A 21,347-nucleotide genomic window follows, 5' to 3' on the forward strand; every position below is an offset into this window, starting at 1 on the left:
CTTGTGGGGGTTTTTAATGTTTAGGCACATCAGGGGCTCTCCAAACCAACATGGCGTCCCATCTTAATTCCAGTCAATTTTGCATTGAAAAGTCAAATGGCGCTCCTTCCCTTCCGAGCTCTGCTATGCACCCAAAAAGTGGTTTACCCCCACATATGGGGTATCGTCGCACTCAGGACAAATTGCACAACAACTTTTGTGGTCTAATTTCTTCTCTTACCCTTGGGAAAATAAAAAATTGGGGGCGAAAAGATCATTTTTGTGAAAAAATAAGATTTTTTATTTTTACGGCTCTGCATTATAAACTTCTGTGAAGCACTTGTTGGGTCAAAGTGCTCACCACACATCTAGATAAGTTCCTTAAGGGGTCTACTTTTCAAAATGGTGTCACTTGTGAGGGGTTCCAATGTTTAGGCACATCAGGGGCTCTCCAAACGCAACATGGCGTCCCATCTCAATTCCAGTCAATTTTGCATTGAAAAGTCAAATGGCGCTCCTTTCCTTCCGAGCTCTGCCATGCGCCCAAACAGTGGTTTACCCCCACATATGGGGTATCGTCGCACTCAGGACAAATTGCACAACAACTTTTGTGGTCTAATTTCTTCTCTTACCCTTGGGAAAATAAAAAATTGGTGGCGAAAAGATTATTTTTGTGAAAAAATATGATTTTTTATTTTTACGGCTCTGCATTATAAACTTCTGTGAAGCACTTGTTGGGTCAAAGTGCTCACCACACCTCTAGATAAGTTCCTTAAGGGGTCTACTTTCCAAAATGGTGTCACTTGTGGGGATTTCAATGTTTAGGCACATCAGGGGCTTTCCAAACGCAACATGGCATCCCATCTCAATTCCAGTCAATTTTGCATTGAAAAGTAAAATGGCGCTCCTTCCCTTCCGAGCTCTGCCATACGCCCAAACAATGGTTTACACCCATATACGGGGTATCAGCATACTCAGGACAAATTGGCCAACAATTTTTGAGGTTCAATTTCTTCTCTTACTCTTGGGAAAATAAAAAATTGGGGGCGAAAAGATCATTTTTGTGAAAAAATATGATTTTTTATTTTTACGGCTCTGCATTATAAACTTCTGTGAAGCAATTGGTGGGTCAAAGTGGTCACCACACATCTAGATAAGTTCCTTAGGGTGTCTACTTTCCAAAATGGTGTCACTTGTGGGGGGTTTCAATGTTTAGGCACATCAGTGGCTCTCCAAACGCAACATGGTGTCCCATCTCAATTCCTGTCAATTTTGCATTTAAAAGTCAAATGGCGCTCCTTCCCTTCCGAGCTCTGCCATGCGCCCAAACAGTGGTTTACCCCCACATATGGGGTATCAGCGTACTCAGTACAGATTGTACAACAACTTTTGGGGTCCATTTTCTCCTGTTACCCTTGGTAAAATAAAACAAATTGGAGCTGAAATAAATTTTGTGTGAAAAAAAGTTAAATATTCATTTTTATTTAAACATTCCAAAAATTCCTGTGAAACCCCTGAAGGGTTAATAAACTTCTTGAATGTGGTTTTGAGCACCTTGAGGGGTGCAGTTTTTAGAATGGTGTCACACTTGGGTATTTTCTATCATATAGACCCCTCAAAATGACATCAAATGAGATGTGGTCCCTAAAAAAAAATGGTGTTGTAAAAATGAGAAATTGCTGGTCAACTTTGAACCCTTATAACTCCCTAACAAAAAAAAATTTTGGTTCCAAAATTGTGCTGATGTAAAGGAGACATGTGGGAAATGTTACTTATTAAGTATTTTGCATGACATATCTCTGTGATTTAAGGGCATAAAAATTTAAAGTTGGAAAATTGCGAAATTTTCAAAATTTTCGCCAAATTTCCGTTTTTTTCACAAATAAACGCAAGTTATATCGAATAAATGTTACTACTAAAATGAAGTACAATATGTCACGAGAAAACATTGTCAGAATCGCCAAGATCCGTTGAAGCGTTCCAGAGTTATAACCTCATAAAGGGACAGTGGTCAGAATTGTAAAAATTGGCCCGGTCATTAACGTGCAAACCACCCTCGGGGCTTAAGGGGTTAAAGCAAACAAACGCATGTGCTTAAAACGCATGCGTTTCCATTGACTCCAATGTATTTTTTGGCACACAAAAAACGCATGAAAACGCATGCGTTTTTATGTGTCAAAAAAACGCCTCTCAAAAATACTACAAGTTGCATTTCTGAAAAAGAATGCATGCAGCAAAAAAACGCATGCGTTTCAAAACGCGACCAAACGCGCACAACAAAAAACGCATGCGTTTTCAATGTTAAATATAAGAAAAAAAACGCATGCGTTTTTTTGTGCAAAAAAACGCTGCAGACAAAAACGCAAGTGTGAAACCACCCTTAGTAAGACTCAGATCATATGTACAAGACGTCACCAGCCACGACCGATGGATCCTGTGACTAAGCCTCCGATCACATGTACAAGACGTCACTGACCACAAACTATGGATCCTGTAACTAAGGCTCTGATCACATCTACAAGACGTCACAGACCACGACCGATGGATCCTGTAACTAAGGCCCCGATCACATCTACAAGACGTCACCGACCACGACCGATGGATCCTGTAACTAAGGCCCTGATCACATCTACAAGACGTCACTGACCACGACCGATGGATCCTCTAACTAAGGCTATATTCACACTCTGCGGATTTTTCTGCGGATCCGCAGCGGATTTGACCGCTGCGGATCCGCAGCAGTTTCCCATGAGTTTACAGAACAATGTAAACCTATGGGAAACAAAAAACGCAGTGCACATGCTGCGGAAAAAACCGCGCGGAAACGCTGCGGATTACATTCCGCAGCATGTCACTTCTTTTCTGCGGATTTTCACCTGCTCCAATAGAAAACTGCAGATGAAAATCCGCAGAAGAAAACGCAGTAAAAAACGCGATAAATCCGCAGTAAAAACCGCAACGGGTTTTCACTGCGGATTTTGGAAATCTGCTGCGGAAAAATCCGCAGTGGAATCTGCAAAGTGTGAACATAGCCTTAGGCTCTGATCACGTCTACAAGACGTCACTGACCACGACCGATGGATCCTGTAACTAAGGCTCTGATCACGTCTACAAGACGTCACTGACCACGACCGATGGATCCTGTAACTAAGGCTCCGATCACATGTACAAGACGTCACTGACCACGACCGATGGATCCTGTAACTAAGGCTCCGATCACATCTACAAGATGTCACCGACCACGACCGATGGATACTGTAACTAAGGCCCCGATCACATCTACAAAACGTCACCGACCACGACCGATGGATCCTGTAACTAAGGCTCCGATCACATCTACAAGACATCACCGACCACGACCGATGGATCCTGTAACTAAGGCTCCAATCACATGTACAAGATGTCACCGACCACGACCGATGGATCCTGTAACTAAGGCTCAGAACACGTCTACAAGACGTCACCGACCACGACCGATGGATCCTGTAACTAAGTCTCCGATCACATCTACAAGATGTCACCGACCACGACCGATGGATCCTGAAACTAAGGCCCCGATCACATCTACAAGATGTCACCGACCACGACCGATGGATCCTGTAACTAAGGCTCTGATCACATCTACAAGACGTCACCGACCACGACCGATGGATCCTGTAACTAAGGCTCCGATCACATCTACAAGACATCACCGACCACGACCGATGGATCCTGTAACTAAGGCTCCGATCACATCTGCAAGACGTCAGTGACCGATAGATCCTGTAACTAAGGCTCCGATCACATCTACAAGACGTCACCGACCACGACCGATAGATCCTGTAACTAAGGCTCCGATCACATCTACAAGACATCACCGACCACGACCGATGGAACCTGTAACTAAGGCTCCGATCACATCTACAAGACGTCACCGACCACGACCGATGGATCCTGTAACTAAAGCTCCGATCACATCTACAAGACGTCACCGACCACGACCGATAGATCCTGTAACTAAGGCTCCGATCACATCTACAAGACGTCACCGACCACGACCGATGGATCCTGTAACTAAGGCTCCGATCACATCTACAAGACGTCACCGACCACGACCGATGGATTCTGTAACTAAGGCTCCGATCACATCTACAAGACGTCACCGACCATGACCGATGGATCCTGTAACTAAGGCCCCGATCACATCTACAAGACGTCACCGACTACGACCGATGGATCCTGTAACTAAGGGACCGATCACATCTACAAGACGTCAGTGACTGATGGATCCTGTACCGGAGTCTCTGTCGCTCCTCTCCTCGGTGCTGCCGTCACTCAGGTGCTGGTACACGCTCAGTACTGAGCCGCCTTCCGCTCTCTGTACATTCGGCCTCTGCTGATCGCACTGCTGAGGTTGTTGGTTGATATCTGATAGATTAATTTTTTGCTCTTTCAGGTCGAATCTGTTGCGGTGGATGATCTGCAGGACCTGTGGTGACGTCAGTGTCATGTGATCAGGGGCGGAGCTCAGTAGTGTGTGGTGAAGGACCTGTGACGTCAGTGTCATGTGACTAGTTCTTTGCCTTAGGGTGCCGTCACACTATCAGTATTTGTAGCCAAAACCAGGAGTGGAACAATTAGAGGAAAAGTATAATAGACACGTATGCACCACTTCGGCATTTATCACCCACTCCTGGTTTTGGCTACAAATACTGATGTAAAATACTGACCAAATACTGATAGTGTGACGGCAGCCTTATAGTGGAGCAGGTTGTGCAGTGTTGGCTCTCTAGCTCTCGCTGTTATCAGCCATTATATACATATATACACAGACTAGGAGGCTCCTCCGGATTCTTTGCCCTTTTCTGTGCTGTTTCTGAGCTGTTGTTAGTTTTTCTCCTGATTTTGAGCAGAATGTGTCCTATAATGACAGGCAGGGAGTGTGTATAGGGGCACAGAGGGGGCACTGAGGGTGGCTGAGGATAAGGAAAGTGGGAATGGCTGCTTACATTACCTGAGAGAGAAAAAACAGAATAATAAGTGATGGATTTTGCCAAATTCCTTTCTCCCCAGATTACAATACTCAGAGACCAAGCATTATATAACACACAGACCCTCTATATAGAGACAGCGCCCGGTGTTACTGATATTATCAATAACACTTATAGAGCGAATACTAACTACAGAATTATGAGAGATATAGCGGGAGATTTAACTGTATAATAATAATCAATGTATAAATATTTCCCATAACAATTCCTCCTTTTTATTATTGCAGACAATGTGTCCATCAGATACTTCCTTGTGCTATAAGAGCCTGGAGGGACGAATCCCGGTCACTGACGGACATCTTGTCTGTAGATCTCGTCATATATGATTACTGGCGGAGCTCGGTGATATTCTGCAGATGTGATAACTGACGATCTATGATGTCTGATCTTACGTCTCTTTACATAGTGTCGTCATAACAAATATACCAGTTCTAGCGGTTATATCCACTAGTAATAGCAACATTTATGTATGATGAAAGGGTAAATGAATATATTCTTATTCCCTGTCCCTATCTCCACTATATGAGGTCCACCATTCAGGGCGATTGTCTGCAGCTCGTTTATATAGGGAATGTTTGGGGACAGCATTTATATCTAGGTCACCATACAGAAGTATGAAGGTAGCAGATCCTCTCTCCTCCTGTACTTGTGTGTGCCTTGTTTTACTCATGTTTATTGTACTTGTCTATATTTGCCCGGTTCACATGTAAAGCGCCATGGAATAAATGGCGCTATAAAAATGTATAATAATAATAATATAAGGCGTGCTAAGGTGCAGGTTCCTTTTGCACTCAGGAGAAGCCATTTATAGTCCTGGTGACCACATACTAGATATAAATCCTCAGGCAGTATGCAGGGTACTGTAAGGGGTGTGCAGGCGGCTGGTCTGGGCCCTGCATTTCTGTACCTGCCTACCTAATGAAACCAGGTACATTTTGTGTTTACTGTGTGCCCTGTGTAATATATGATAGCTGACACTGTATAATGTAATAATGGTTGACACTGATCTGATATTTGTGTGTTAAGGACACAAATAGGGACAGTCAGTGGCAGTGGTAGGTCAGCACTGGTAAGGGTTATGGCAGTGTAGTTGCGGGTTAGACACACTGGAGGGCGCTGTAGAGTTAGATATTAGATTGTGTTAACAACTGGTTTCAGCCCCAGTGACAGTTGAGAAAGGGGGCGGAGCCAGTGTAGTGGCAGGGACAGAGCCTTCCTGAGGTAATTTTCAGTTAGTGGGAGGAGCTAGAGCAGACTGAGAGGAATTGTTCTAGAAGGAGTGGTAATAATTGTGTGGTGAGTAGACAGAAGGAGCACTGAGGGAAGCAGGTCTGGAGATGTCAGATCTTGAAGCACGTGGGAAGCGAGGCAGTCTGGACCGACTTACTGTCCGAACAGGAATTGCAGAGGCAACCTGATTTTTCGCCCAGGATGGGGAAAGTGGACGGGGAGCAACGGGGACCAGCTAGGCCGACAATCCAGAGTACTGCAGGAATGGAGATCACGGTACCAGATGATGTGTTGTCAGGAAAGACCAGGGACAGCTTAGAAGGTGAAACATCTGTGACATGTGAAGACTGTTGGACGGTGTCTGTAATGCAACTGAAGGAGTTAAGTTTTATTGAAAGTGAATCAGGACTTTGATAACATTTGTGTGTGTCTGCAACGGATTGGAGCCCTGTATGCTGTGAAGGATTCTGACTCACAGGTGGGTGAACTACTTGACACACACAGCACACCAAAGAATGGACATGAAATTTCTGTAGCGGAGCATCGGGGTGTGATGAGAAAGCAGCAATCCCTCGGTACGGCTACCACCCTGGCCCCCGTTACAAAGTGGCATAGTCGGCAGGATGGAGATTCCTCTCATGTAGTAAACGGAGGAACCCCCAGCATGGCAAAGATGGCGGCCGTGAGTAACTTTAAAATGGCGGATGATGGCGCAGTAGCTGAAGATAGCTCCGCCCATCGTAGGCATTCTGAACTGAAAGTGGCGTGAAAATTCATCTGGTGGGGAGGGTGCTTTGCGCCTAGGCCACCCCCTGGGTGAGCGGTGCCCGCCTGTGGTGGGTGTGGCGAAGAAAGAAGGAAAATTACCTCCCACAGCAGATTTCTGAAGAGCAGGAGGAGTCCCATGCTGATAGGAGCAGCCGGAGTCAGTGCCGCTTTGGTCCGGACAGAGCCAGGAAGAAGAAAACCACATGTCTGGCTTGACAGCGCCATTACGGGAGATGTTATGGACCTAGTGGTTAGGAGCACCCGGAACGACCTGATGGGTAAACTCACACAGGACAAGCTCTGGGAAGTGGGAGTTCTGCTGACCACAACCCCTAATCCTATCACAAAACTAGAAATAGCTGTGGAGCGTACCTAACTCTACCTAGACGCCTCTTCACAGACTAAGAGCTAACTAGCCCTAGAGATAGAAAATAAAGCCTACCTTTCCTCAGAGAAATTCCCCAAAGGAAAAGGCAGCCCCCCACATATATTGACTGTGAGTAAAGATGAAAGTCACAAACACAGAAATTAAACAGGTTTCAGCAAAGGGAGGCCAGACTTACTAAACAGACTGAGGATAGGAAAGGTATCTTTGCGGTCAGCACAAAAAACTACAAAAAGACCACGCAGAGTGTGCAAAAAGACCTCCGCACCGACTCACGGTGCGGAGGTGCCACTCTGCATCCCAGAGCTTCCAGCTAGCAAGGCAAAATCATGATAGCAAGCTGGACAAGGAAACAATGAACAAATAATAACTAGCAGGGACTTAGCTTCTGCTGGAGTTGACAGGTCACCAGAAAGATCCAAGAGCGAACTGAACCAGTACAAGAACATTGACAGCTGGCATGGAGTAACGATCAGAGTGGAGTTAAATAGAGCAGCCAGCCCAAGACTAAACTAGGTCACCTGTGGAAGGAACCTCAGAACCAGCAGCTCCACTCACAGCCACCAGAGGGAGTCCATGGACACAACTCGCCGAAGTACCATTCATGACCACAGGAGGGAGTTCGATAATAGAATTCACAACAGTACCCCCCCCCCTTGAGGAGGGGTCACCGAACCCTCACCAGAATCCCCAGGCCGATCAGGACGAGCCAAATGAAAGGCACGAACCAGATCGGCAGCATGAACATCAGAGGCAACAACCCAGGAATTATCTTCCTGACCATAACCCTTCCACTTGACCAGGTACTGGAGTTTCCGTCTCGAAATACGAGAATCTAAAATCTTCTCCACCACATACTCCAACTCCCCCTCGACCAACACCGGGGCAGGAGGGTCAACGGAGGGAACCATAGGCGACAAGTATCTCTGCAATAACGACCTATGGAACACATTATGGATGGCAAAAGAAGCTGGAAGGGCCAAACGAAATGACACAGGATTGAGAACTTCAGAAATCTTATACGGACCAATGAAACGAGGCTTAAACTTAGGAGAGGAAACCTTCATAGGAACATAACGAGACGACAACCAAACCAAATCCCCAACACGAAGTCGGGGACCAACACAGCGCCGGCGGTTAGCGAAACGTTGAGCCTTCTCCTGGGACAATGTCAAATTGTCCACCACATGAGTCCAAATCTGCTGCAACCTGTCCACCTGTTGTGAATTCTGTGGCAGAGCTCCCTCCTGTGGTCACAAGTGGTACTTCGGTTGATTCTCTCTGTGAGCTTCCGTTGGTGGAGGAAAGTGGTACTGCGGCTTCTGAGTTTCCTCCCTCAGGTGATTTGGTGAGGTCGTTAGGTACTGCTCTACTAAACTCCACCTAGTGCTTTGATCCTGGCTTCCTGTCAATGTTCCAGTATTGGACTTGCTTTTTCCTGGATCGTTCCTGTGGCCTGCTGCTCTGCATAGCTAAGTTCTTCTTTGCTATTTTTGTTTGCTATTTTTTCTGTCCAGCTTGTCTATTTGTTTGCTGGAAGCTCTGGGACGCAGAGGGTGTACCTCCGTGCCGTTAGTTCGGTACGGAGGGTCTTTTTGCCCCCTTTGTGTGGTTTTGTAGGGTTTTGTGTAGACCGCAAAGTTACCTTTCCTATCCTCGCTCTGTTCAGAAAGTCGGGCCTCACTTTGCTAAATCTATTTCATCTCTACGTTTGTCTTTTCATCTTAACTCACAGTCATTATATGTGGGGGGCTGCCTTTTCCTTTGGGGTATTTCTCTGAGGCAAGGTAGGCTTATTTTCTATCTTCAGGCTAGCTAGTTTCTCAGGCTGTGCCGAGTTACATAGGGAGCGTTAGGCGCAATCCACGGCTGCCTCTAGTGTTGTTGGAGAGGATTAGGGATTGCGGTCTGCAGAGTTCCCACGTCTCAGAGCTCGTTCTATTATTTTGGGGTTTTGTCAGATCACTGTATGTGCTCTGACCTCTATGTCCATTGTGTTACTGAATTGGTTAACATAACAGTACAGGAAGCCCAAAGTACTAATGATTCTCAATAGAGGGGAAAAAAAAGTTCTGAGACCATTTTTTTTTTCTCTGCACTGTGTTTTGCCTTTTTTTTCCCCTAGACATTTGGGTGGTTCAGGACACAGGTATAGCAATGGACATTAAAGGTCTGTCTTCATGTGTGGATCAGCTCATGGCAAGAGTACAAAATATTCAAGACTTTGTGGTTCAGAATTCTATGTTAGAACCGAGAATTCCTATTCCAGATTTGTTTTTTGGAGATATAACTAAATTTCTGAGTTTCAAAAATAAGTGTAAACTATTTCTGGCTTTGAAACCTCGCTCCTCTGGTGACCCAGTTCAACAAGTTAGGATCATTATTTCTTTTTTGCGTGGCGACCCTCAGGACTGGGCGTTTTCTCTTGCGTCAGGAGATCCTGCATTAAGTAATATCGATGCGTTTTTCCTGGCGCTTGGATTGCTGTACGATGAGCCTAATTCAGTGGATCAGGCAGAGAAAAATTTGCTGGCTCTTTGTCAGGGTCAGGATGAGATAGAGGTATATTGTCAGAAATTTAGGAAGTGGTCCGTACTCACGCAATGGAATGAAGGTGCGCTCACAGCGATTTTCAGAAAGGGTCTCTCTGAAGCCCTTAAGGATGTCATGGTGGGATTTCCTATGCCTGCTGGTCTGAATGAGTCTATGTCTTTGGCCATTCAGATCGGTCGACGCTTGCGTGAGCGTAAATCTGTGCACCATTTGGCGGTATTACCTGAGCTTAAACCTGAGCCTATGCAGTGCGATAGGACTTTGACCAGAGTTGAACGGCAAGAGCACAGACGTCTGAATGGGCTGTGTTTCTACTGTGGTGATTCCACTCATGTTATCTCTGATTGTCCTAAACGCACTGGGCGGTTTGCTAGGTCTGCCACCATTGGTACGGTACAGTCAAAATTTCTTCTGTCCGTTACCTTGATCTGCTCTTTGTCATCGTATTCTGTCATGGCATTTGTGGATTCAGGCGCTGCCCTGAATTTGAAGGACTTGGAGTATGCTAAGCATTGTGGGTTTTTCTTGGAGCCCTTGCAGTGTCCTATTCCATTGAGAGGAATTGATGCTACGCCTTTGGCCAAGAATAAGCCTCAGTACTGGACCCAGCTGACCATGTGCATGGCTCCTGCACATCAGGAGGTTATTCGCTTTCTGGTGTTGCATAATCTGCATGATGTGGTCGTGTTGGGGTTGCCATGGCTACAAGTCCATAATCCTGTATTAGATTGGAAATCCATGTCGGTGTCCAGCTGGGGTTGTCAGGGGGTACATGGTGATGTTCCATTTCTGACAATTTCGTCATCCACCCCTTCTGAGGTTCCAGAGTTCTTGTCTGATTACCGGGATGTATTTGAGGAGCCCAAGTCCGATACCCTACCTCCGCATAGGGATTGTGATTGTGCTATCAATTTGATTCCTGGTAGTAAATTCCCAAAAGGCCGACTGTTTAATTTATCTGTGCCTGAGCACGCCGCTATGTGCAGTTATGTGAAGGAGACCCTGGAGAAGGGGCATATTCGCCCGTCATCATCGCCATTAGGAGCAGGGTTCTTTTTTGTAGCCAAGAATGATGGTTCGCTGAGACCTTGTATAGATTACCGCCTTCTAAATAAGATCACGGTTAAATTTCAGTACCCCTTGCCGTTGTTATCTGATTTGTTTGCTCGGATTAAGGGGGCTAGTTGGTTCACCAAGATAGATCTTCGTGGTGCGTATAATCTTGTGCGAATTAAGCGAGGCGATGAATGGAAAACTGCATTTAATACGCCCGAGGGTCATTTTGAGTATCTAGTAATGCCATTTAGACTTGCCAATGCTCCATCAGTGTTTCAGTCCTTTATGCATGACATCTTCCGAGAGTACCTGGATAAATTCCTGATTGTGTACTTGGATGACATTTTGATCTTCTCGGATGATTGGGAGTCTCATGTGAAGCAGGTCAGAACGGTTTTTTAGGTCCTGCGTGCTAATTCTTTGTTTGTGAAGGGATCAAAGTGTCTCTTTGGTGTGCAGAAGGTTTCATTTTTGGGGTTCATCTTTTCCCCTTCTACTATCGAGATGGATCCTGTTAAGGTCCAGGCCATCCATGATTGGACTCAGCCTACATCTCTGAAGAGTCTGCAAAAGTTCCTGGGCTTTGCTAATTTTTATCGTCGCTTCATCTGCAATTTTTCTAGTATTGCCAAACCATTGACCGATTTGACCAAGAAGGGTGCTGATGTGGTCAATTGGTCTTCTGCTGCTGTGGAGGCTTTTCAAGAGTTGAAGCGTCGTTTTTCTTCTGCCCCTGTGTTGTGTCAACCTGATGTTTCGCTTCCGTTCCAGGTCGAGGTTGATGCTTCTGAGATTGGAGCAGGGGCTGTTTTGTCGCAGAGAGGTTCTGATTGCTCAGTGATGAAACCATGCGCCTTCTTTTCCAGGAAGTTTTAGCCTGCCGAGCGAAATTATGATGTGGGCAACCGAGAGTTGCTGGCCATGAAGTGGGCATTCGAAGAGTGGCGTCATTGGCTTGAAGGAGCTAAGCATCGTGTGGTGGTATTGACTGATCATAAGAACTTGACTTATCTCGAGTCTGCCAAGCGGTTGAATCCTAGACAGGCTCGTTGGTCGCTGTTTTTTGCCCGTTTTGACTTTGTGATTTCGTACCTTCCGGGCTCTAAAAATGTGAAGGCGGATGCTCTGTCTAGGAGTTTTGTGCCCGACTCTCCGGGTTTGTCTGAGCCGGCGGGTATCCTCAAGGAAGGAGTAATTGTGTCTGCCATCTCCCCTGATTTGCGGTGGGTGCTGCAAAAATTTTAGGCTAATAAACCTGATCGTTGTCCAGCGGAGAAACTGTTTGTCCCTGATAGGTGGACGAATAAAGTTATCTCTGAGGTTCATTGTTCGGTGTTGGCTGGTCATCCTGGAATCTTTGGTACCAGAGAGTTAGTGGCTAGATCCTTTTGGTGGCCATCTCTGTCGCGGGATGTGCGTACTTTTGTGCAGTCCTGTGGGATTTGTGCTCAGGCTAAGCCCTGCTGTTCTCGTGCCAGTGGGTTGCTTTTGCCCTTGCCGGTCCCGAAGAGGCCCTGGACGCATATTTCCATGGATTTTATTTCAGATATTCCCGTTTCTCAAAAGATGTCAGTCATTTGGGTGGTCTGTGATCGCTTTTCTAAGATGGTCCATTTGGTACCCTTGTTTAAATTGCCTTCCTCCTCTGATTTGGTGCCATTGTTCTTCCAGCATGCGGTTCGTTTACATGGCATTCCAGAGAATATCGTTTCTGACAGAGGTTCCCAGTTTGTTTCGAGGTTTTGGCGAGCCTTTTGTGGTAGGATGGGCATTGACTTGTCTTTTTCCTCGGCTTTCCATCCTCAGACTAATGGCCAGACCGAACGAACCAATCAGACCTTGGAAACATATCTGAGATGCTTTGTTTCTGCTGATCAGGATGATTGGGTGTCCTTTTTGCCTTTGGCTGAGTTCGCCCTTAATAATCGGGCCAGCTCGGCTACCTTGGTTTCGCCATTTTTCTGCAACTCTGGGTTCCATCCTCGTTTCTCTTCAGGACAGGTTGAGTCTTCGGACTGTCCTGGTGTGGATACTGTGGTGGACAGGTTGCAGCAGATTTGGACTCAGGTAGTGGACAATTTGACCTTGTCCCAGGAGAAGGCTCAACGTTTCACTAATCGCAGATGCTGTGTGGGTCCCCGACTTCGTGTTGGGGATCTGGTTTGGTTATCTTCTCGTCATATTCCTATGAAGGTTTCCTCTCCTAAGTTTAAACCTTGTTTCGTTGGTCCGTATAGGATTTCTGAGGTTCTTAATCCTGTGTCTTTTCGTCTGACCCTTCCAGATTCTTTTTCCATACATAACGTATTCCATAGGTCATTGTTGCGGCGATACGTGGCACCTATGGTTCCATCTGTTGACCCTCCTGCCCCGGTTTTGGTGGAGGGGGAATTGGAGTATATTGTGGAGAAGATTTTGGATTCTCGTGTTTCAAGACGGAAACTCCAGTATCTGGTTAAGTGGAAGGGTTATGCTCAGGAGGATAATTCCTGGGTCTTTGCCTCTGATGTCCATGCTCCCGATCTTGTTCGTGCCTTTCATGTGGCTCATCCTGGTCGGCCTGGGGGCTCTGGTGAGGGTTCGGTGACCCCTCCTCAAGGGGGGGTACTGTTGTGAATTCTGTGGCAGAGCTCCCTCCTGTGGTCACAAGTGGTACTTCGGTTGATTCTCTCTGTGAGCTTCCGTTGGTGGAGGAAAGTGGTACTGCGGCTTCTGAGTTTCCTCCCTCAGGTGATTTGGTGAGGTCGTTAGGTGCTGCTCTACTTAACTCCACCAAGTGCTTTGATCCTGGCTTCCTGTCAATGTTCCAGTATTGGACTTGCTTTTTCCTGGATCGTTCCTGTGGCCTGCTGCTCTGCATAGCTAAGTTCTTCTTTGCTATTTTTGTTTGCTATTTTTTCTGTCCAGCTTGTCTATTTGTTTGCTGGAAGCTCTGGGACGCAGAGGGTATACCTCCGTTCCGTTAGTTCGGTACGGAGGGTCTTTTTGCCCCCTTTGTGTGGTTTTGTAGGGTTTTGTGTAGACCGCAAAGTTACCTTTCCTATCCTCGCTCTGTTCAGAAAGTCGGGCCTCACTTTGCTAAACCTATTTCATCACTACGTTTGTCTTTTCATCTTAACTCACAGTCATTATATGTCGGGGGCTGCCTTTTCCTTTGGGGTATTTCTCTGAGGCAAGGTAGGCTTATTTTCTATCTTCAGGCTAGCTAGTTTCTCAGGCTGTGCCGAGTTGCATAGGGAGCGTTAGGCGCAATCCACGGCTGCCTCTAGTGTTGTTGGAGAGGATTAGGGATTGCGGTCTGCAGAGTTCCCACGTCTCAGAGCTCGTTCTATTATTTTGGGGTTTTGTCAGATCACTGTATGTGCTCTGACCTCTATGTCCATTGTGTTACTGAATTGGTTAACATAACATCCACCACAGTATCCACACCAGGACAGTCCGAAGGCTCAACCTGCCCAGAAGAGAAACGAGGATGGAAACCGGAATTACAGAAAAAAGGCGAAACCAAAGTAGCCGAGCTGGCCCGATTATTAAGGGCGAACTCAGCCAAAGGCAAGAAGGACACCCAATCATCCTGATCAGCAGAAACAAAGCATCTCAGATATGTTTCCAAAGTGTGATTAGTTCGTTCGGTTTGGCCATTTTTTTGAGGATGGAAAGCCGAGGAAAAAGACAAATCAATGCCCATCTTAGCACAAAAGGACCGCCAAAACCTCGATACAAACTGGGAACCTCTGTCCGAGACGATGTTCTCCGGAATGCCATGCAAGCGAACCACATGCTGGAAAAACAATGGCACCAAATCAGAGGAGGAAGGCAATTTAGACAAGGGTACCAAATGGACCATCTTAGAGAAGCGATCACAAACCACCCAAGTGACAGACATCCTTTGAGAGACAGGGAGATCTGAAATAAAATCCATGGAAATATGCGTCCAGGGCCTCTTCGGGACCGGCAAGGTCAAAAGCAACCCACTGGCACGAGAACAGCAGGGCTTAGCCCGAGCACAAGTCCCACAGGACTGCACAAAAGAACGCACATCCCATGACAAAGAAGGCCACCAAAAGGATCTAGCCACCAAATCTCTGGTACCAAAGATTCCAGGATGACCAGCCAACACCGAACAATGAACCTCAGAGATAACTCTACTAGTCCATCTATCAGGGACAAACAGTTTCTCCGCTGGACAACGGTCAGGTCTATCAGCCTGAAACTTCTGCAGCACCCGCCGCAAATCAGGGGAGATGGCAGACAAAATTACCCCCTCTTTGAGAATACCCGCCGGCTCAGGAACACCCAGAGAGTCAGGCACAAAACTCCTTGACAGGGCATCAGCCTTCACATTCTTGGAGCCCAGAAGGTACGAAACCACAAAATCAAAACGGGAGAAAAACAGCGACCATCGAGCCTGTCTAGGATTCAACCGTTTGGCAGACTCGAGATAAGTCAGATTCTTGAGATCCGTCAAGACCACCACGCGATGCTTGGCTCCTTCAAGCCAATGTCGCCACTCCTCGAATGCCCACATCATGGCCAACAACTCTCGATTGCCAACATCATAATTGCGCTCAGCAGGCGAGAATTTTCTAGAAAAGAAGGCACATGGTTTCATCACCGAGCCATCAGAACTTTTTTGCGACAAAACAGCCCCTGCTCCAATCTCAGAAGCATCAACCTCGACCTGAAACGGGAGCGAAACATCTGGCTGGCACAACACAGGGACAAAAGAAAAACGACGCTTCAACTCCTGAAAAGCCTCTACAGCCGCAGAGGACCAATTGACCACATCAGCACCTTTCTTGGTCAAATCAGTCAACGGTTTAGCAACACTAGAAAAATTAGCAATGAAGCGACGGTAAACATTATCAAAGCCCAGGAACTTCTGCAGGCTCTTCACAGATGTCGGCTGAGTCCAATCATAAATGGCCTGAACTTTAACAGGGTCCATCTCGATAGTAGAAGGGGAAAAAATGAAACCCAAAAATGAAACCTTCTGTACTCCAAAGAGACATTTTGACCCCTTCACAAACAAGGAATTCGCACGAAGGACCTGGAACACCATTCTGACCTGCTTCACATGAGACTCCCAATCATCCGAAAAGACCGAAATATCATCCAAATATACAATCATGAATCTATCCAGGTATTTTCGGAAGATGTCATGCATAAAGGACTGAAACACAGATGGAGCATTAGAAAGCCCGAATGGCATAACCAGGTACTCAAAATGGCCCTCGGGCGTATTAAATGCTGTTTTCCATTCGTCGCCTTGTTTAATTCGCACAAGATTATACGCCCCTCGAAGATCTATCTTGGTGAACCAACTAGCCCCCTTAATCCGAGCAAACAAATCAGACAGCAGCGGCAAAGGGTACTGAAATTTAACTGTGATCTTATTAAAAAGGCGGTAATCAATACAAGGTCTCAAAGAACCATCCTTCTTGGCCACAAAAAAGAACCCTGCTCCCAACGGTGATGACGACGGGCGAATATGACCTTTCTCCAAGGATTCCTTTATATAACTCCGCATAGCGGCGTGCTCTGGTACAGATAAATTAAACAGTCGGCCCTTAGGAAACTTACTACCAGGAATCAAATTAATAGCACAATCGCAGTCCCTATGAGGAGGTAGGGCACTGGATTTGAGCTCATCAAATACATCCTGGTAATCTGACAAAAACTCAGGAACTTCAGAAGGAGTGGAAGGCGAAATTGACAGCAATGGAACATCACCATGTACCCCCTGACAACCCCAGCCGGACACAGACATAGATTTCCAATCCAATACTGGATTATGGACCTGTAGCCATGGCAACCCCAAAACGACCACATCATGCAGATTATGCAACACCAAAAAGCGAATATCCTCCTGATGTGCAGGAGCCATGCACATGGTCAATTAAGTCCAGTACTGAGGCTTATTCTTGGCCAAAGGCGTAGCATCAATTCCTCTCAATGGAATAGGATACTGCAAGGGCTCCAAGAAAAAACCACAGCGCCTGGCAAACTCCAAGTCCATCAAATTCAGGGCAGCGCCTGAATCCACAAATGCCATAACAGAATAGGATGACAAAGAGCAAATCAGAGTAACGGACAAAAGAAATTTAGACTGTACCGTACCAATGGTGGCAGACCTAGCGAACCACTTAGTGCGCTTAGGACAATCGGAGATAGCATGAGTGGAATCACCACAGTAAAAACACAGCCCATTCCGACGTCTGTGTTCTTGCCGTTCAGCTCTGGTCAAAGTCCTATCACATTGCATAGGCTCAGGCCTATGCTCAGAGAATACCGCCAAATGGTGCACAGCTTTGCGCTCACGCAAGCGCCGATCGATCTGAATGGCCAAGGACATAGACTCATTCAGACCAGCAGGCGTGGGAAATCCCACCATGACATCCTTAAGGGCTTCAGAAAGACCCTTTCTGAAAATTGCCGCCAGGGCACACTCATTCCACTGAGTAAGCACAGACCACTTTCTAAACTTCTGACAATACACCTCCGCTTCATCCTGACCCTGACACAAAGCCAGCAAGATTTTCTCTGCCTGATCCACTGAATTCGGTTCATCATAAAGCAATCCAAGCGCCAGAAAAAACGCATCTACATCACGCAATGCAGGATCTCCTGGCGCAAGGGAAAATGCCCAGTCTTGAGGGTCACCACGCAACAAAGAAATAATGATTTTTACTTGTTGAACGGGGTCACCAGAGGAGCGGAGTTTCAAAGCTAGAAACAGTTTACAATTATTTTTGAAATTCAGGAACTTAGATCTATCCCCAGAAAACAAATCAGGAATTGGAATTCTAGGCTCTAACATCGGATTCTGAACCACAAAATCTTGAATGTTTTGTACCCTTGCAGTGAGATGATCCACACAAGAGGACAGACCTTGAATGTCCATATCTACACCTGTGTCCTGAACCACCCAGAGGTTAAGGGGAAAAGAAAGACAAAACACACTGCAGAGAAAAAAAAATGGTCTCAGAACTTCTCTTATCCCTCTTTTGAGATGCATTAATATTTTGGGCCAGCTGTACTGTTATGGACCTGGTGGTTAGGAGCACCCGGAACGACCTGATGGGTAAACTCACACAGGACAAGCTCTGGGAAGTGGGAGCTCTGCTGACCGCAACCCCTAATCCTATCACACAACTAGAAATAGCCGTAGAGCGTACCTAACTCTACCTAGACGCCTCTTCACAGCCTAAGAGCTAACTAGCCCTAGAGATAGAAAATAAAGCCTACCTTGCCTCAGAGAAATTCCCCAAAGGAAAAGGCAGCCCCCCACATATATTGACTGTGAGTTAAGATGAAAGTCACAAACACAGAAATGAAACAGGTTTCAGCAAAGGGAGGCCAGACTTACTAAACAGACTGAGGATAGGAAAGGTATCTTTGCGGTCAGCACATGCCACTCTGCATCCCAGAGCTTCCAGCTAGCAAGGCAAAATCATGATGGCAAGCTGGACAAGGAAACAATGAACAAATAATAACTAGCAGGGACTTAGCTTCTGCTGGAGTAGACAGGTCACCAGAAAGATCCAAGAGCGAACTGAACCAGTACAAGAACATTGACAGCTGGCATGGAGTAACGATCTGAGTGGAGTTAAATAGAGCAGCCAGCCTAAGACTAAACTAGGTCACCTGTGGAAGGAACCTCAGAACCAGCAGCTCCACTCACAGCCACCAGAGGGAGTCCATGGACAGAACTCACCAAAGTACCATTCATGACCACAGGAGGGAGTTCGATAACAGAATTCACAACAGGGAGACCATGCACCTGAGGCCTGGTGCTATCCGCTCTGGTATCCCAGAAGCTGCAGTGCCAGAGAGGATGTCTGGAGCGTGGGCACAGAGCCCTGATGATGATGATGTATGGGACCGGAGGGGAAGTGGAGCAGAGGCTAGTGGACGCTCCTCCGGTTCTCACTTGAGGAAGGACAGTGACTGCAACTTGTCCTATAAGAAAGTTGTGCAACTAGCACATGATGTGAAAGGAATTGGGACTGTTCTGCGTCCCTGTGGGCAGGAGCCCTGAAATTTGAAATTGGGACTGTTCGGCGTCCCTGAGGACAGGAGTCCTGAAGATAGCGTGGTTGGAGTAGCCACAGTTGAAAAGTTGAGACGTTTAGTTTTCCCCCTTTCTAAGTTATGTTGCGCCAGTTGCGCTTCCCCTGCTGGATTGCAGGACTCAGACCTTATAAAGAGATGGTGCCCTATAGACTACTGGGTTACTGTGTGTGGCTGCTCTGGGGACTGTCATAAGATCTGTGAAATGTCATTGTTTAACCTGAATTTTGTTTGCAGGAGGTAAACTGAGCTGCACACATGTTTTAAAGGGAATGTGGTCTGGAAATAGGAGGGAGGGGAAAAAACATATGCAGGATGACCTGATGAGTGAGTCGGGTCAGAACAGAATGGACTTCATGCTCCTAGACGGTTGGAGCTGTAGTAATTTGGCCATGTGGGCCATGAAGAATAGTGTGGACACTGGTAGAAAACAGGAAAAAGACTGGCCAAAGGGCCTGATGTGTCCTTTTGAGAACTGTTTAAGTGTCCGGATCCCATAAGGAGAGTGACCAGGGTCAAGTGGACCTGTCTGCAAAACCCGAGGATCGAGCCGGGTTATACAAGGACTGTGCTCACGTGATGGTGAGCTGGTGAGAAAAGAACTGAACTGTTTGTTCCATGCGATACCAGTCCTGACCAAAGACAGGTCAAACGTGGTGGAGTGGAACAATGGACTCTGATGTGAAGAGTAATATTTGTTATAGTTTAAACATGTTTTAATAGAATGTGTTTACATGTTTTTTTGCATTTCATGTGTACCAGTGCTGCATGGTCGGGGACGACCATGGTTTTAGGAGGGAGGTATGTAAGGGGTGTGCAGGCGGCTGGCTTGGGCCCTGCATTTCGGTACATGCCTACCTAATGAAACCGAGTACATTTTGTGTTTACTGTGTGCCCTGTGTAATATATGATAGCTGACACTGTATAATATAATAATGGCTGACACTGTTCTGTTATTTGTGTGTTAGGGACACAAATAGGGACACTCAGTGGCAGTGGTAGGTCAGCATTGGTAAGGGTTATGGCAGTGTAGTTGTGGGTTAGACACACTGGAGGGCACTGTAGAGTTAGATATTAGATTGTGTTAAGAACTGGTTTCAGCCGAAGTAGTGACAGTTGAGAAAGGAGGTGGGACCAATGTAGTGGCAGGGAGAGTGCCTTTCAGTTAGTGGGAGGAGCTAGAGCAGAGTGAGAGGAATTGTTCTAGATGGAGTGGTAATAGTTACGTGGTGAGTTACAGTTGAAAGAGACAGAAGGAGCACTGAGGGAAGCAGGTCTGGAGATGTTAGATCTTGAAGCAAGTGGGAAGTGAAGCAGTCTGGAAGGGTCGTGGCTTGTCTGTGGGTTACCTCCCATGACATCTGGGACTTACGGTCCGAACAGGAATTGCAGAGGCAACCTGATTTTTCACCCAAGATGGGGAAAGTGGACGGGGAGCAACAGGGACCAGCTAGGCCGACAATCCAGAATACTGCAGGAATGGAGATCACGGTACCAGATGATGTGTTGTCAGGAAAAACCAGTGATAGCTTAGAAGGTGAAACATCTGTGACATGTGAAGACTGTTGGAGGGTGTCTGTAATGCAACTGAAGGAGTTAAGTAAAGTTTTATTGAAAATGAATCAGGACTTTGATAACATTTGTGTGTATCTGCGACGGATTGGAGCCCTGTATGCGGTGAAGGATTCTGACTCACAGGTGGGTGAACTACTTGACACACACAGCACACCAAAGAATGGACATGAAATTTCTGTAGCGGAGCATCGGGGTGTGATGAAGAAGCAGCAATCCCTCGGTCCGGCTACCACCCTGGCCCCCGTTACAGTATGATGTCAGTGGGTCTCCAAAGACAATGTATAGAAGTAAGAAACCCTTACATCGGAGGGTTGTCATAACCAAGTTTGATTGTTTTGAAAACCGACCTCATTCCTCATTTGCGGCTATATGAACCCAAATAGAAACTATGAATAAAAAAATTACAGACATAGACAAAAAAGTTGAGTTTATAGCCACCAAACAGAATGCACTGGAGACGGATCATTGCCTGTTAAAACACGAGGTTAAAGTACTGAAGGCAAAACTCACAGACTTGGAGGATTGTAACAGAAGATGTAACCTCAAGATGTTCCAGAAAATGTTTCACCTGCAGATCTTGCTCCATCGATCCAAGATCTAATTCATTAGGCTCTACCAACTTTCTCCAACATCGATCTGACCATAGACAGGGCTCACAGGTTGCAAAAACCTACTTTTCTCCCAAGAGAGGTCCCGAG

General features: G+C 46.3%; 1 pseudogene; it reads right to left on the reverse strand.

The window, feature by feature from the left end:
- LOC138658177 (zinc finger protein 850-like) overlaps positions 1-4,466 on the reverse strand; it is a 129,688-nt pseudogene extending 125,222 nt beyond the window's left edge.
- Between the last annotated feature and the right edge of the window lie 16,881 nt (positions 4,467-21,347).

Source organism: Ranitomeya imitator, chromosome 1, assembly GCF_032444005.1.
Source record: "Ranitomeya imitator isolate aRanImi1 chromosome 1, aRanImi1.pri, whole genome shotgun sequence".
Classification (NCBI taxonomy): Eukaryota; Metazoa; Chordata; class Amphibia; order Anura; family Dendrobatidae; genus Ranitomeya; species Ranitomeya imitator.